The 17,500-nt window shown below is 41.8% G+C and overlaps 1 pseudogene across 1 annotated transcript in view; it reads right to left on the bottom strand.

Moving 5' to 3' along the window:
* LOC308163907 (disks large homolog 3-like) overlaps window positions 1-10,440 on the bottom strand; it is a 19,229-nt pseudogene extending 8,789 nt beyond the window's left edge. Inside the window, exons 1-3 of the transcript in view lie at window positions 10,343-10,440; window positions 5,098-5,150; window positions 520-695 (exon numbers count right to left, since the gene is read on the bottom strand). The product of the transcript in view is annotated as a disks large homolog 3-like (transcript). The remainder of the gene's footprint in view (window positions 1-519; window positions 696-5,097; window positions 5,151-10,342) is intronic.
* Window positions 10,441-17,500: the final 7,060 nt, after the last annotated feature.

The raw sequence follows: 17,500 nt of genomic DNA, 5'->3' as shown, positions 1-17,500 counted from the left end.
TATGCAAATCTGCTGACATAAACTTGTGATCACTTTCTTTTCAATAAAACAAACTATTAGATATTCACTTTCAATTCTGGATGTACAATTCGCATTTCTCAAAAACAACAAACTGTCAACTTATATGACGTCTTGCTGCAAGGCATTCTGGGACCTGCAGTTCTACCCATTCTTAGTTAATACAACAGAAATGTACTTCTTTATATAGACCTGTCTTTTGACAGGTAGCAGTTACAAAGAAGCAATTACTCAATCAATAATTGATAAGGACACCTACAATTGGTGCTACTACCTCAAGTCGAGTCGTTTCATTTTGAAAATGTAATCATCAGCCCACCCACTTCTGACTGCTCAGTCACCGTTGAGCAAGTTCTGTTGACAGACTCCAAAGTACGGTGTGTGTCTGGCCTCAGACCCACTGAATCAGCCCCTGTATAGCAACTGTATAGATATAACTATATTTACTGTCAAAGAGACAGTTCCACTGTAGTGGATTCACACCCGTCACCCTCAGCTCACCCGTTTCCCATGATCTCTCATGCTCTGCACGTTAGCTACGCTCTGGATGGCGGTGATGAGGCTGCGTTCTGATAGGTCACTCTCAGGCAGGAAGTACTGGTAGATGTCGTACTGCAGGCGGAAGCGTGTGGTGACACCCACGGCGGTGTCACACGCCGGCGGACTGTCTGTCACCCCTGAGTTGGAGGTGGAAATGGTCAAAAGTAAATGGGAGTGTTAGGGATTTGTATTAAATACTGTGTGTTCATTTAAATAATATGTGACTGAGATCAGTTGAAGTCTCACAGAACCATAAAAGAGAGGTTCTGCTTTTGAGCGACGTGGGGGGAAGGGGCTCCTGACTGGGAGAAAGTGTTGTGGTTCAAACCGCCTGTAGATTGCTTATTTTTACCTATGTACTAACAACCATTTTGTACCTGCTGTTATGATATTCTATTTTCCTATACTCATTTTATACTATCATAACTAATGATTAATGATAAGTCTATTCTTCAATATTGTATTTTAACTTGTTAATCGAATCCCAAGTCATGGGAGTCTGTGGGCCTGGCAACAGTGATGTTTACACAAGCGATCCTGATAAGGACATAGAACTTACAGACCTGGTCAGGAAGGAATGTGTTTGAAGATTAAATAACTGGCCAATTAGTGCTTTAGAACGTATGTAGAATACACCCAAAATAACTATCAAAATATCTATGCATCCTAAAAACATAACTGTGTGCATATGCTTACCAGTTCCTTAAAAAACATTAGAATGTGTGTGTGTCTAACGTCGCGCTAGGCTGCTCAGGATACCGTTGCAGACAGAGTGTCCGAACACTCCCACCATGACAAACGACCGGGGGGTCAGAAGAAGAGGATAACACACTCGCACGGACACCGAAAGAAGTCGAAAGCCACATTCCGATATAAAACAGACGTTTACCATAAAACCTACGAGAGGGACAGCCCATCCCAAACTGTTAAGAAAAATATATAAAGACTGTGGACCAAGGCGAAGGGTGGCTCTTGTCCGGTGAAACTTCTGCAGTTAACCAGCTGATCCTGGTCTGCGGAGGTGAAGCTAGATAGGACCCCTTTCCATGGAATGAAATGCTATTGTATGCTGATGTTATTGTTTGCCGATGTGCTCGAATAAATATTCTCTTAAAGAACAGTTCAGTAGTGGTGCCGAATATTTGATTGGATCATTTTATCTTAGAAGTTATATCAAGGACGTCTCGTTGAGATTAAACGGACTCGCTTGTAAGTGACGACTCAATTAAATCAATTCTGGAGAAGTTGATCGCCTTACAAAATTGGTGACCCCGACGTGATTTTCAACGGGATGCAAGGAGGAGTGGGCGAGGCTGGATTCGGACTGAGCACTTCCACGGTACCAAGACAAAAGAGGTGAGCAGAGCCATTTAATGAAATCTGCTTAGGTAGACAATAGTGTTTTAGGTGGAAAGTGCTGGGCCTGAATCGTGTGTCAAACCCATTCTGATCTGTGTCTTTGAAGATCCGTCACAAAGTAAGTGAATCATTAATTAAATTGACATTCTATACATTATTGAACACCACTGTCTGATATAAGCACATCTTGTATTAACGTGTAATAGACCCGCCGAGGTCTAAGGAAGGGACAGTAGCTAAGTCCATATTAAGGGGTAACCAGGGGTAGCCAGGCCCAGGCCCCAGGAAAGGACACTATAGTCCTATTAAGGGGTAACCAGGGGTAACCATGCAGGCCCAGGCCCCAAGGGTAACCAGGGGTAATCAGGCCCAGGCCCCAGGGGTAACCATGCAGGCCCAGGCCCCAGGGGTAACCAGGGGTAATCAGGCCCAGGCCCCGAAGGTTGAAATACCTTGCAAACCAAGTGAGGAGTGTAGGTCATTGCGAGTAGGGTAGCGTTCACGGCAGGACTGCAGTCCGGTGAAGGTCCTATATTAGCGTGCCTCCTCTCACAGCGGGCGCTAAAATAATTGTGACGTTAGGATTATAAGGTTCTATCATCATTTTAGTCAAAATTGAGTTTTTTGCATAATCTGATCCATTAAGTGGTTTATTAATGTGTGGTGGTATTTTTAAAATGTTGACATTTTGAGTGGGTAATTCATAGAATACAAAGGTTCCATCTCACAAAACATAATGGAATGTAAAAACTTTGACGCTCAGTGTCTCTGAACTACCCTAAACGGAGATAGAACCTTATAATTCTAAACTCATGCAAAGGTGTTACGTAATATTGTATGTAAATCATAGATGGAATTGTTATTATTATTGTAATTATTACTATTAAAAGGGATAGTTGAGTGAGGCGCCCTGGAGCAACTGGGGCGTGTTCCATCGGCGTTGCTGGGGGAGAGTCCGGGTTTGGTCTGACGGGTCTCGCGAGAGTTCCTAAAAATATCCAGGCATATTCTGGGTCTCGCGCGAGTTGTCGGAGGTGGGCCGGGTTTTTTCCTTTGGCGGCGTTGATGGGGTGCCCCCCTGGTCTAGACTGAGTGCTCCCTGGCTTGGTATATCACTCAAATGTCACATGCAAACTTTGTAAAATGTGTTATGCCTCGTTCAAGGTGTTTAAAGAAGTGTTGTGCTGCGGGTGTGACCCACCATTGAAGCGCAGACAGCAGGAAAAAAAAAAGCTCACTAGGAGTGTCTCTGTTGATACGTGGTGATTTGTGTCTCGTCGTCTTTGTAATAGTGGTATATTTGGGGTGTTTGATTAAATTGTGGTTTTGTTTACAGGTTGTTTAGCATTGACTGGCAATAATAATATTGTTGGAATTGACCCCATATGGTTTGGAGATGGTTAAGAATTTCATCTCAGACTGTGATGTGTGTAACAAACACAACCCGTTAAAACAGTACTTAAATGTACACATATCCGATGCCTCCCTGTCCATTCCGAGAGAGTAGGCATGTATTGACTTCACGGACATGGGAGTGATTGATAGATTTTCAAGGTGGCCTGAAGCATATCCGTGTAAACGGGAGGATGCCGCATCTGTAATAAAGTGCCTCTTAAAGGAATTCATACCACGGTTTAGTTTCCCTACAATAATACACTTTGATAATGGGTCACATATAAAATAAAATAAAAGTCCATATGGCTGCAATTGAGACAGCAATGGGGATTAAGCATCGATTTGGTTCAGTCTACCACCCCCAGTAGTTACAGGGTTAGGGTTAGGTTGAGAGGGATAACCAATCTATTAAAAGAAAGTTTGCCGACATGATACAGAGACAGAGGGAGGTGGCTTGAACCCCCTCTCCATGAAAATGAATATATGTCAAAACTCTAACTAATCTCAATCGAGTTTTCTCTTCACAGGAACTGAATGCTGCGGAGAAAGCAGACAACGGCGCAAAACAGACTCCTATTTTAGACCCAGGCGACGTGGTGGACAAGACCGTGGGAGGTATATTGACCACCTCACACGCTGTCAGAGTCGAAGGTAAACCGGGTACAGGGTGGCCTCTCTTGTCACACTGTACCAAAGCAGACCCACCACATGTATACAATTTTAAAATCCTGGCGATTCTGTCAGCATGCACCCTCCTTTCGGTGATGTTTACTGGGGTCCCAGGGGGGGGTTTGGGTTCCAAGAAGCATTTCATGACTTAGCCTCAGGCTCAAATAATGTGGAAAGTAACACAACAAGTGGACTATTAATCCATGATATTAGAGATCACCTGCCTGTCTTTTCATTTTATGAATGTAATTATAGAAAGAAGAGGGAGTTAAAGGAAATGACATACAAGACAGTAGAACTGAGGAATCCATATCTGCTTTTAGAAATGAGTTATTAAAATGGAATTAGAAGAGTATATATGAAGAATCAGATGTGGACAAAGCGTATGGGTTATTCCTAGAAACATTTAAAGTTCTATATGACAAAAACTGCCCACTAAAACAATGTAGCAATAAGAATAAATATTCTGAAAATCTGTGGACGTCCAAGGGCATTCAAAATGCATACAAGAAAAAGAATACTCTATAAAGTGTATTTATAAAGCATAAAACAAAGGAGGCAGGGCGTACATATAAGAAATACAAAAAACAAACTAATTAGTATTATGAGAATATGTAAGAAAGATTATTATACCAGATTATTAGATGAGAATAAAAAATAATGATAAAGGAACAAAGTAGAACATTTTACAGACAATGACGGGAAAATTAGCCTTATAAATTAGGTGGTGGATGGATTTAAGAAAAAAAAAATAAAAAAAATATATATATATATATATATACAGTATATATATATGTTGTTGATATGGGGCCAAAACTAGCTAAAGAAATAAACGGCACTGGAAAGAGATTTGCTGAGGAGGACTGTGGAGAGAGAATCACTGACTCAATATCGTTGGGAACTATAGGAAAAAATAAAAATATTTTACTGATATACTGATATGGTTAGGCAGGGGATTAGGCACCCCGAACCTAGCCATTAACAGGCGGCGGTGGAATTGCAAAGTTCCGAGGGCACGTTAAAGACAGTATATAGTGCTGGGGAGAGGACTGAAGGCCCCCGTGTCTGATGAAGTATGAATGAACATACTACCGTGGTACCGTCTAGTCGGCGCACCTGTCGCATCTAGGTGTGTGGGCAGTGCGTGGTACGTGGGCGACAGCCCACACCTAGCGGGATGTGAGGGTCACACCCGTGAACAGGCAAGGCTGGTGTAAACGGTCAAAGTTTCTAGACCCATAGCGAAGTGGGCTAGGGATCAGACCGTCGGTTCCCAACTGGGCGGCCAATCACCGCTACAGGGTTGGTGTTTAGACACTGACTGGGGATCGCTATCGACTGGGTCACCGGCCGGTTGGGTCGCAAAGCCTTAAGCCATAGGGAAATGGTGGCTGCGCTCAGCTCAATGTACAGTCAGGCCACTGTAAGCTGAAACCGAATGCGTTAGTAAGCGAGCAGTGCTTTCTGTGATCAGAGCTCTGAAAAGGAGACGTCTGGGAAGCGGAAGGGGTGGAGGTAGACTGACTCTGACCCAAGAAGGGGTTGGAGGGCAGTAAACCTCCATCGGAAAGGGTTCCAGCCTGAGACTGCGCCCTGGGAAGAGGGGAGGTCTGAAGGAACAAAGTGAAACAAATGTATGAACAAAACTTCAACAGATAAACACCTCTTCACCAATTACAGACCAGTATCCTTATTATAACAGTTAGGGTTAGGGTTAGAGAAACTATATGATGAAAGACTGAGAAACTTGAGAAATATGATGAAAGACTGGACAATTTCATTGAAAAACATCAACTATTAATGGATAGTCAGTATGGTTTTAGAACAGCTAGATCTACTGCCATGGCATTAAAGGAGCTAGTAGAAGCAAATAACAACTTGTACAGAGAGAAAGAAATATGCATTGGGTATATTCATTGACCTTAAATAAAATAAAATAAAAAGAGCATTCGACACAATACATCATGAGATGTTTGGAGGGATATAGGTTGGAGGAGCTTGAGAATGACGTGAACTGGTATTTTTGTGGATAAAAGGCTGTCTTTTGCTATAGTGAATAGGTATATTATTATTATTGATATTGATAGATAATCTATTGCAAAGTGATGATATTGTGGGGAAGGGGCAGGACCAGATGGGCTTTGCTTCTTTCTGTCTTTTCTCGAACAGGGCCATTGCCGACTGTTGCTTCCATGTCGAGGAAGATATATTTGATTTCAATTTATATCTTATTTTATTTGTATTTTATTTGTATTTATTTTTTGGGGTTTGCTTTTGTTGTTTTTTGTTGTTGCAGATGTGTGTATTTTTGTGGTTGAAATGTTCGAGATAAATGGAGATGTACACCATCTCTAAGGTGACATGTTTAGTCTGCAAACAAGGGGGGAAACAAATAGCTGGTTTTGGGGTATTTTCAATTAATGGTGGTAGTGAGGGTATGTACTGTATGTACGACTGCATTTTGTTGATGGGCCTACCTGTCAACCAACCACTCTCTCTATAGGAAAAACTGTCCCGGTATGAATAGAACTAAAAGTCAGATGTTTACCCCTCACATTTAGAAAAAGGCTATGACTGCCTTAACAGGAAGGGCAAGTAGGGCGACGTGTGACGTCTTAATGCTACGCGCTTATATAGGACTCTGTGCCAGTGCGGTAACAGCACTACTTGTACTTTTAATGGGTTACGGCATTCTGACTTTTCAGGTGTGGAGAAAAAAAATGTCTTTAAAACAATAACAATGTGACAATGTTTACTGAAAACTGTGTGAATACTGAAAACTGTGTGAATGACAAGAATGCAGAGCAGGATACTCCCATGTGATAAACAAAGGTTTTACGACTACTGATAAGCAGAGGGCTTCGGAGGAGAAGAAGCGCTGTTCCTTCTCACTCTGGGACAGTTAGGTTTAGTATTCTGCGTATTTGACTCTGACATCAGGGGACAGGGAATCAGACACAACCTGTAGCAGACATGTTTGGGAAAGGTGGGGGATCACAGTTGTATATATATATCTGCCTTTAGATTGGAGGCACCGCTGAAGGGACACTCGAAAGCCGACACAGACGAAGATAAAGGAAATGATGCTGCAGAAGCAGCCGCTAAATCAGGAGGGGGTGGCTGTGATGCAGGAGGTAGAGCCGCCATCTAATGATCGCAAGGTTGGCAGATCGGCGATTCGAGCCCCGGCAGGCCACATGTCAGAGTGTCCTTGGGCAAGACACTGAACCCCGAATTGCTCCCAGGGCCGGCGCCTTGTATGGCAGCTTGCCACCATTGGTGTGTGAATGGGTGGATGAGAAGCCATTGTAAAGCGCTTTGGATAAGGGCGCTATGTAAGTGCAGTCCATTAATATGTCCCCAGAGAACATCAGCTGGTTTCAATCCAGCTAGACAAACCTAAATGCTCTGTACAGACTATAGATGACATACAGGGGGCCGCCTCCCCCCAAGAAAGGTCAGTGTGGGAGAGCGCATGAATGTTATTGGTGCTGAGGCACATGGTCCCACTCATGGGTCGGTGCGAGACACTTGGGCGCTGATAATGAGAAATGTGGGTAGATGGTGATGAGGATGTTTACAAGAGGTGTATCGTGACGTAGGGGTTGAAGAGATGTTGTGATTATGGAGGTTTGTGATGGAATGGGTGTAAATAAAGGCATTTGCGGTCTGTCTTAGACCCATCTCACCAAATCCGGCTACAAATTCTCTGTGATGGTCATAATTTTGTTTATGACCAAGGGGGGATTTGTTAGGGATTTGTATTAAGTACTGTGTGTTCATTTAAATAATATGTGACTGAGATCAGTTGAAGTCTCACAGAACCATAAAAGAGAGGTTCTGCTTTTGAGCGACGTGGGGGGAAGGGGCTCCTGACTGGGAGAAAGTGTTGTGGTTCAAACCGCCTGTAGATTGCTTATTTTTACCTATGTACTAACAACCATTTTGTACCTGCTGTTATGATATTCTATTTTCCTATACTCATTTTATACTATCATAACTAATGATTAATGATAAGTCTATTCTTCAATATTGTATTTTAACTTGTTAATCGAATCCCAAGTCATGGGAGTCTGTGGGCCTGGCAACAGTGATGTTTACACAAGCGATCCTGATAAGGACATAGAACTTACAGACCTGGTCAGGAAGGAATGTGTTTGAAGATTAAATAACTGGCCAATTAGTGCTTTAGAACGTATGTAGAATACACCCAAAATAACTATCAAAATATCTATACATCCTAAAAAAATAACTGTGTGCATATGCTTACCAGTTCCTTAAAAAACATTAGAATGTGTGTGTGTCTAACGTCGCGCTAGGCTGCTCAGGATACCGTTGCAGACAGAGTGTCCGAACACTCCCACCATGACAAACGACCGGGGGGTCAGAAGAAGAGGATAACACACTCGCACGGACACCGAAAGAAGTCGAAAGCCACATTCCGATATAAAACAGACGTTTACCATAAAACCTACGAGAGGGACAGCCCATCCCAAACTGTTAAGAAAAATATATAAAGACTGTGGACCAAGGCGAAGGGTGGCTCTTGTCCGGTGAAACTTCTGCAGTTAACCAGCTGATCCTGGTCTGCGGAGGTGAAGCTAGATAGGACCCCTTTCCATGGAATGAAATGCTATTGTATGCTGATGTTATTGTTTGCCGATGTGCTCGAATAAATATTCTCTTAAAGAACAGTTCAGTAGTGGTGCCGAATATTTGATTGGATCATTTTATCTTAGAAGTTATATCAAGGACGTCTCGTTGAGATTAAACGGACTCGCTTGTAAGTGACGACTCAATTAAATCAATTCTGGAGAAGTTGATCGCCTTACAGGAGTCAGCCTAAAATAGCACCATAACAACCTCAGGTAAATTCGGAACACAATTGGAATTCATAGAAATGTTGTCACATTCTTTTCCCCCAAAATACATGAAGCAGAGAAAGACAAGAAATGGAGACAGAAAGGGGGGGGCACTACATAAATGAACCATCTGGTTAAAGTCTGAATTAGCTGGCTGACCACCTTGTTAACAACGTAAACAAATCTATTGGGTTTGTAAAAGTAACCAACACCGTTCTGCTGTATTGAAGAGACTGACCTTAACACTAGAAGAGCCGTGAGAAGTCACGGTGACCCCTGTGAGTAAAAAAAAAATCTATCTTCTCACTTGATCAAATTTCAGGACCCTCCTTTCATGACTTTTCCTAGATATGTGCGTTCTACCAGTTTTTCTGTGTAGAAGGCAGGCTAAAAAAAGAAGCGCCCTCTAGTGATCTGTGTGTAAATAGCAGATTTACATTCTAAAAAGGGGGTATATTTGACCCCCAAGGCGGCTCTACTAGTAGGTAAAATAGGCACAGCTGTTGTAGTGTTAAAACAATATATTCTGAGGGTAAGTAAGGTAGTAAGGTTTTAGTTTACAGAAGCACACAGATAATCTGCAGCACTTTGTTTACACATGTTATCTTGGACTGCAGCAGAGCAAGGAAGATGAACACTGTCCTCAGGTGACCTTCCCTAACCCTAACCCTACAGGTGACCATACCCAACCCTAACCCTACAGGTGACCTTACCTAACCCTAACCCTACAGGTGACCATACCCAACCCTAACCCTACAGGTGACCTTACCTAACCCTAACCCTACAGGTGACCTCAGGTAACCTTACCTAACCCTAACCTGTCCTCAGGTGACCTTACCTAACCCTACACAGGTGACCTCAGGTGACCTTACCTAACCCTAACCTGTCCTCAGGTGACCTTACCTAACCCTACACAGGTGACCTCAGGTGACCTTACCTAACCCTAACCCTACAGGTGACCTTACCTAACCCTACACAGGTGACCTCAGGTGACCTTACCTAACCCTAACCCTATAGGTGACCTCAGGTAACCTTACCTAACCCTAACATGTCCTCAGGTGACCTTACCTAACCCTACACAGGTGACCTCAGGTGACCTTACCTAACCCTAACCCTACACAGGTGACCTCAAGTAACCTTACCCAACCCTAACCCTACACAGGTGACCTTACCTAACCCTAACCCTACAGGTGACCTTATGTAACCCTTACCTGTCCTCAGGTGACCTTACCTAACCTAACCTGTCGTCAGGTAACCTTACCTAACCCTAAACTGTCCTCAGGTAACCTTACCTAACCCTTAACTGTCCTCAGGTAACCTTAAACTGTCCTCAGGTGACCTTACCTAACCATAAACTGTCCTCAGGTGACCTCAGGTGACCTTACCTAACCCTTAACTGTCCTCAGGTAACCTCCTACACTGTCCAAAGGAGGTGTGACAACAGCTTGATTTGGAGGTATGATAGATAGGTATACCCTATCTAATGTGTCATTCATTACCTTGGATATCCAATATTTGCTGGTGCGAAGCGGATAATGGTCTCAAAAAGGTTGTAATGGAGATAGACATTTAGGTCAATGAGCAGGTCAAACTCCATATTACAAGCTCCAGGGACTGGATCTTAAAAAAGGGAGGGGGGGGGGGGGAGAAAACAGATTTCCATTAGATAATTGCTGTTTTTCTTAGGGTATCATTGACAGTGGTGCAGTAGACTGCTGAATGACAGTAGAGCTGGACTGTGGCGATGGCCTAATGTGTACTTGTGTAAGAGTACAAATAATAATAATAATAATAATAATAATAATAATAATAATAATAACTTGTATTTGTATAGCGCTTTTCCTGCAAACGTTACAGCTGAAAGTGCTCCAATCATTATATAATCATAATTTAATTATTTAGTCATTTAAAGGCAATATTAAAAAGATGGGTTTTTAGTCTTGACTTGAACATATTTGCTGAGGTTGCATCCCTAATGTAAACTGGCAGTGCATTCCATAATTTGGGTGCATAAAATGAGAATGCAGCCTCACTCTCTTCTTTTGTACATGTGGTACACAGAGAAAGCCAGCGCCAGAAGCCCTGAGAGCTCTATGAATGAATGAATGAATGAATGAATGAATGAATGGACTTTATTGTCATTGCTACAGTACAGGTACCAAACAACGAAATTTAGGAGGGGTGGCTCCCCTGGTGTTAGGAAAGGGAAAGAAAAAAACACTTAAAAAAAAAATCACAAGAAGGGAAGGAGCTGGTTTACATAAATAAAGGCTATGTACACAATCCACTGTACTATACTGTACAGATAGTCGACTAGGGTTGTCATATTGCACAATAGTATTTTTTCACGTTATTTAAAGTGTCACAGTTTGCCGGCTTGAAATGTACATGTTTGTGCCTCAGCACTACACCTGATTTTTTCAGTCCAGCAGCTGCCATACAATCCGTCCAGACTGTCCAGGGCCCAGAACTTAGGTCTTTGCTGTGTTCAGGGCCTGGACGGCTCTGTGGTAGAAGCAGTTCTTCAGTCTGTTTGTCTTAGCGGCCAGGGTCCTGAACCTCCTTTTCGAGGGCAGCCTGCTAAAGTGTACGTGCCCAGGGTGGGTCGGGTCCCTGGAGATCTTTGAGGCCTTCCTGAGACAGCGTGTGTTGTACAGCTCTTCCAGAGAGGGGAGGGGGGCGCCGGTGATCTTCTGTGCTGTTCTCACTACTCTCTGTAGCGCATTTCTCTCCGCTGTTGTGCAGCTGGAGAACCAGTTGCAGATGCCGTAGGTGAGGATGCTCTCCACTGCGCCGCGGTAAAAGGTCACCGCCTCTACTGGGCTGATATGCTAGCAAAAGGTTTCAGATGTTATTTTTCTTTCAGATGTTCTGGTGCTGTGCCAGTGAGAGCTTTAGAAACAAGCAGAAGCCAGTTGATGGGGGAAATAACGTTGTTCCTGAGTAGCAAGAGAGCGGTTTAGAATGTCAATACATATGTTGAAACGCTGTGTGAAGAAAGAGAGAGAACAAGAGAGAACGTGCTGATAGACAGACAGACAGCACGGAATCAATAGCAGAGATAGGGAACCACGAGAGAATTTAGTAATATGAAAAAAAAAAAAAAAAAAGGAAATGATAAAACTCCCAAAATGTGGTCTTGTGATTCTAACATCATTTGACAAGGGGCACTTGCCTTACAGCGCAGCATTATATATTAATATTGTGTATCGTGTAAAAGAAGAGATTTGGTGAGGCTGCATTCTCATTTTATGCACCCAAATTGTGAAATGCACTGCCAGTTTACATTAGGGATGCAACCTCAGCAAATATTTTCAAGTCAAGACTAAAAACCCATCTTTTTAATGACTAAATAATTAAATTATGATTATACAATGATTGGAGCACTTTGAGCTGCAACGTTTGCAGGAAAAGCTCTATACAAATAAAAAGGTATTATTATTATTATTATTATTATTATTATTATTATTACGTCACATCACAAAGCATTCACACAGAACAACAACATGTCAACTAATTGTGGGGATGTGTGTACCAGTGCTGGTGTAGGATGACCGCTGTGAGAGTGTGTACCATCAAGGCCCTTCACAATCTTGCACCCCCATATCTCTCTGGGGGCCATTCCACTAAAGGTGGATCAGTATAGCGGCGATATAAATAAATGCGGCGCTCAGGCAACTCGAGATTGGAATTCAAGCCTCAGGTGATTCCTCGAACGAGGATCAGCCTTGTGTGATGAGTGTTCACAGAAGACAGGCTTACAAATCTTCGATATGGGCGCGTGCACGCAGACATAAAGAGCCCAGAAGAGTCGATCTGTCGAAATGAAGATACTCCACTCTGCAGGCGTACTACATTTGCGCAGCATTCCCGAATTATTGATCTTTATGAAGACGGAAAAATAAGATGTAAAATAGTGCAATACTGCAGCAATTAACAAGGCGAGGGAAATGGTTTGGCAAGAAATTGCTGACCGATTAAATGCGTAGGTCATACTAGCCCCAGTTATTGTTATATGTTCATATTTTAATAAATGAATATTACTACTGTGGTGATATCAGCAGCAGGCTACAAACCGTCATATCGCCACAATGGCCTAGTGGTATCGACCGCTGCCACAGGATTTATTCATCATTTTTAGACGTGGTTCGAATCCCTCTTCCGACACGCTTTTTACTGCAATTTCGTTGTCTGAATCTAATCTAAAATCTCATCTAAAAAAGTATGTAGGCTATAAAATTATGGTGCAGGCTAATTTACAAGAACTGACACGATTACAATGGTGTTTGAAGCCTTTGCAAGAAGGCTTCGGTTAAATGTAAAAAAATAAAAAATAAATACTTAGTCAAGTCTCGAACTCGCAACCTTTGGGACTCCAGCCGGCTGCCTTACCACTGCGTCAACCAGACAGCTGTGATAACAGCAATGCAAGTTGATGGACATACCTATTCATTTTATTTTATTTTTTACACTTTTTAACTTATGTATCCATCGATCTATCTATCTATCTATCTATCTATCTATCTATCACACTTTCAAAATATCTAGTTATCTATCACACAATCAAACTATCTATCGATCGATCACACTTTCAAATTATCAAATTATCTATCTATCACACAGTCAAACTATCTAATCTATCTATCTCGTGTGAAGTGGGAACTAATATTTCCTAAAAGACACATGAGGAATTGTCGTTCGGGGTTAAGTTTCCGCCTGTGAGCCTTTTTTTAGCTCACCACATGACCACAGCCGTCAGTATCCACAAATCTCACAAGACTCCTTGTGGGTCAGCAGAGACCGCGCGCGTGCGTGCGTGCGTGCGTGCGTGCGTGCGTGCGTGCGTGTGTGTGTGTGTGTGTGTGAATAATAGCAAGACAGAACTAGAACCACCTTCCTCTCAAAAGTGCTGGAGTGTGCTGTGTACAGTCAACTCAACCTCCCTGCCTCCAACAAGCTATTCAAGTATATAATACAGTCAGTTGAAAAAGAATTAGGACACCCCATGAAATATGTTGGCCTAGTTATTTTGAAGAAATATGGACATATCAATATTTTGATCTTCTTTCAAACAATATCTATAGAAGGTGATGTACTAATTGGAACCAAAAACAATGAACATGTAACCTTGGTTATCATTTATTTCACAAAAAAAGAAGAAAGATGTCAATTCCTACTGAGGACAAAGTTAGGACACCTTATGCCCTAATAGGTGGTATTGCCCCCAGGCTGAAATAACCTGAAATATACGTTTTTTATAACTGTCTACCAGTCTCTGACATCGACTGGGAGAAGGTTTTTCCCACTCCTCCATGTATAATTCTTTCAGCTGTGTGATGTTTGAGGGGTGTCTTGCATGCACAGCCCGTTTCAAAATCACCCCACAGCATCTCAATAGGATTAAGATCCGGCCTTTGACTTGGCCATTCCAGAACTCTCCATTCCTTTCTTTTGAGCCATTCCTTGGTGCATTTAGTTAAATGTTTTGGGTCATTGGGTCGTTGCATGGTCCACATACACTTCAGCTTAAATCTTTGGACAAAGCAGACCCAAACCATGATATCTAATGTAAGCTTACCCCATACCTGAACGTATTCAGAATGAAGTTGAGGATGCAATGGGGATAGTAAGGCCCAGACCACACCGCAGACGTCAAGCTCAGTAGCGTATGTGCGTTTCATTTCGGCGGCCATGTTAACAGGTTAGAGCAGCCATACAGCCCATGTTAACAGGTTAGAGCAGCCATACAGCCCATGTTAACAGGTTAGAGCAGCCATACAGCCCATGTTAACAGGTTAGAGCAGCCATACAGCCCATGTTAACAGGTAAGAGCAGCCATACAGCCCATGTTAACAGGTTAGAGCAGCCATACAGCCCATGTTAACGGGTTAGAGCAGCCATACAGCCCATGTTAACGGGTTAGAGCAGCCATACAGCCAGGGGCGCCGCTAGAGATTCTGGGCCCCATGACAGAATATCATTTTGGGCCCCCCCACCTAAACCACCCATCAACCTAAACCCAGTTGAAGTTGATGAACTATTGATGCACTGCAAGAAATCCAATGATGGACGTCTTTTGTAAATGTAATTTAAAATTACAGTTAATACAGGAATCAACAATTCAGCAAAGAAATCTCAACATTCTTTAACTTATTAAATTAAGACTTGAACAACACAAGGACAAAAGTATAATTAAATGAAGATTGGAACCCAATTATAAAAGTATAAATCACACAAAAAGTAAAAAATAGAATTGTAATGGGGTGGTATTGTGTCTAAATAAATGTAGATCTTGTAAAGATCAGTTGGCCATAATACTGTCAGGATTAGATCAATGAAGAATTACAGCAGAGAGATATTTACTGACTCAGCATTGCTTGTTTCACACAAAGACAAACGTGTCTTATACAAGAGGGAGCAACACAGACATGGTGCCAGCGAAATTGAATGTGAAATGGAAGATTTTTATTTTTACACTGCGGCAGTACTGTGGAATAGTATACCTGGAGAGCTAAAAACTATATCTAGCCTAATGCACAGCGATTCAAGATAGGAGTAAAGAGATCAAATCAAATCAAAGCTAAACGCTGGGCCTTCTTAGTAGCAACATCTTTAATAAGATCCTTGAAATCTAGTGATGAAGCCAACTTGCTGTGCTGCTGTCATTGTCCTTTGTTACTTCTTGCTCTTCTTCTTCTGCCTCTTTACCTCTGCTCTCCTCTCTGGCTGCCTTGCTTGAAGAGGGCCCTGGCATGGAGTATCCATAGGTACATAATTCATAATATGTCCTATAATAGTATTAACATAATAATACATACATTACACCAGATTAGCTAACTTAGATGTTATCTAGCTAGCTAACAATATTATTAAGATGCCAGTGGTCAATGTTATTGCAATTACTGGAAGAAATTAACTAAATATGAATATTAGCTAAAGTTGTATTCAATGCTTGCATGGTAATGCAGCATACATTAAAATATTCAAAATATGTTTGTTAACCCCAAACTCCTACTGCTCACCTCCTTCTCCTTCAACTGGGAGGTGGGTTGAGGGAAGGAGTCCTGATCCTGAAACTGCATCTGTGCATGACGTGATTAGCATGTAACATTATACTAGTTAGCTAGCTAGCTATAGCAAGAGTGCATAGCTGCTGGATACAAATTCACTGAGCTCTAATAACCTATATTTGGACCAAAATTGCACTCATCTCATACATTTAACTGAAATTATACTGACAGTGCACTGTAAGTTAACTTTACTTGAAGTTAATGTTAATTAGCTATAGCGAGCTAACTAGATCATCCACGCAGTGATTAGATCACTAAACCACTGTTGTCTAGATAGATAGCCTACATGTTATGGGCCCCAAAAGAAGGTCTGTGAATGAATACCCTTCTTCTTCTTTTTTTTTTACTTTGTGACTAGCTGTCGCCCTTTTTTGTCACTCTCCTCGTTCTTTACTTTTACTTTTCTCTTTTGAGACCCTGACTTTGGCTTTGCCTTTCACGACATCGTCTCTCTCCTTGTCAGAATATTTGCGGTAACGTTCCTCTAGTCTAGTCTAGCAGCTCGCGCGCGGTGGACTGAACCATGCAATGAATAAATAGAGGGGTAAATAATAAGGCTTAATTTTGTTAAACATAGAGAAACAAAACTCCAGTTTTGTTTTAATACATAGAATTATAATTTGAATTCGGCTACATTAACGTCCATAATAATAATAATATTATTTATAAATATAATATATTTTAAAAAAAAAGATTCTCATGGGCCCCTGTCAGTGCTGGGCCCTTAGAATCGTCCTAACTTACCACCCCCCTAGCGGCGCCCCTGCATACAGCCCATGTTAACACTAGAACAGCGACGTTTTTTTACCTACTTTTAGCGCAAAGAGGTGTCGAATCACACGACCACTCTTCACAATGGGGGAGTGTGTACTGACGCACAAAAATCGCTGGATGGCGATGTCACACAAGAAGAGAAAATGACAAGACACTACCTCTAAAAATGCATAAAGTTCCAGAGAAGTGGGGACAGAGCAGAGAGTCAGCTGAAAAGGAACATATATATATATATATATATATATATAATAACGTATGCATGCCATTGTAGATGTAACGTAAGTGGAGAGGAGATTGATCTAGGAGATTGATCAAGACTGCGGGAGTTTTCATTACTAACGAATGAAAGTTGAAAAAAAATTATAACTGTAATATATAATAACTGTTGTCCCTTTCACACATAGTTCCATGTAATTTCCTTGGAATCCCAAGCTGTGTTGACCAGGTATCTGTAATGTTCACATTTATATATAACAGTAATAAATATAGCAATAAATGACAGCGCTGTAAATAGTGTTATTCTTGCACAATTGCACCCACAACGTGCTATTGCCGTCCGGAGTTGATCAGCTCCAGATTGAACCAAGGTTCTTCGCTACAGAAACATTTTCACACAGTGACAAACATGTGATGCGTTTTATATAATATTCTTTGAACAACAGAACGGGACAGGCGCCAGAAACTGCCATAATATACCATACATACTGTATATCTGGTAATATATCGTACCTCCGTTTTATATTGAGAAATATGATGATAAATACATATAGGGCAGAGGTATGATATGTGGTGTGTTTAGTTGGCGAGCGGACA

This window comes from Nansenia antarctica (genome assembly GCF_963989245.1).
Source record: "Nansenia antarctica genome assembly, chromosome: 8".
Taxonomy (NCBI): Eukaryota; Metazoa; Chordata; class Actinopteri; order Argentiniformes; family Microstomatidae; genus Nansenia; species Nansenia antarctica.
Note: the sequence above shows the minus strand (reverse complement) of the source record. Positions and strands in the feature narration are given on the sequence as shown.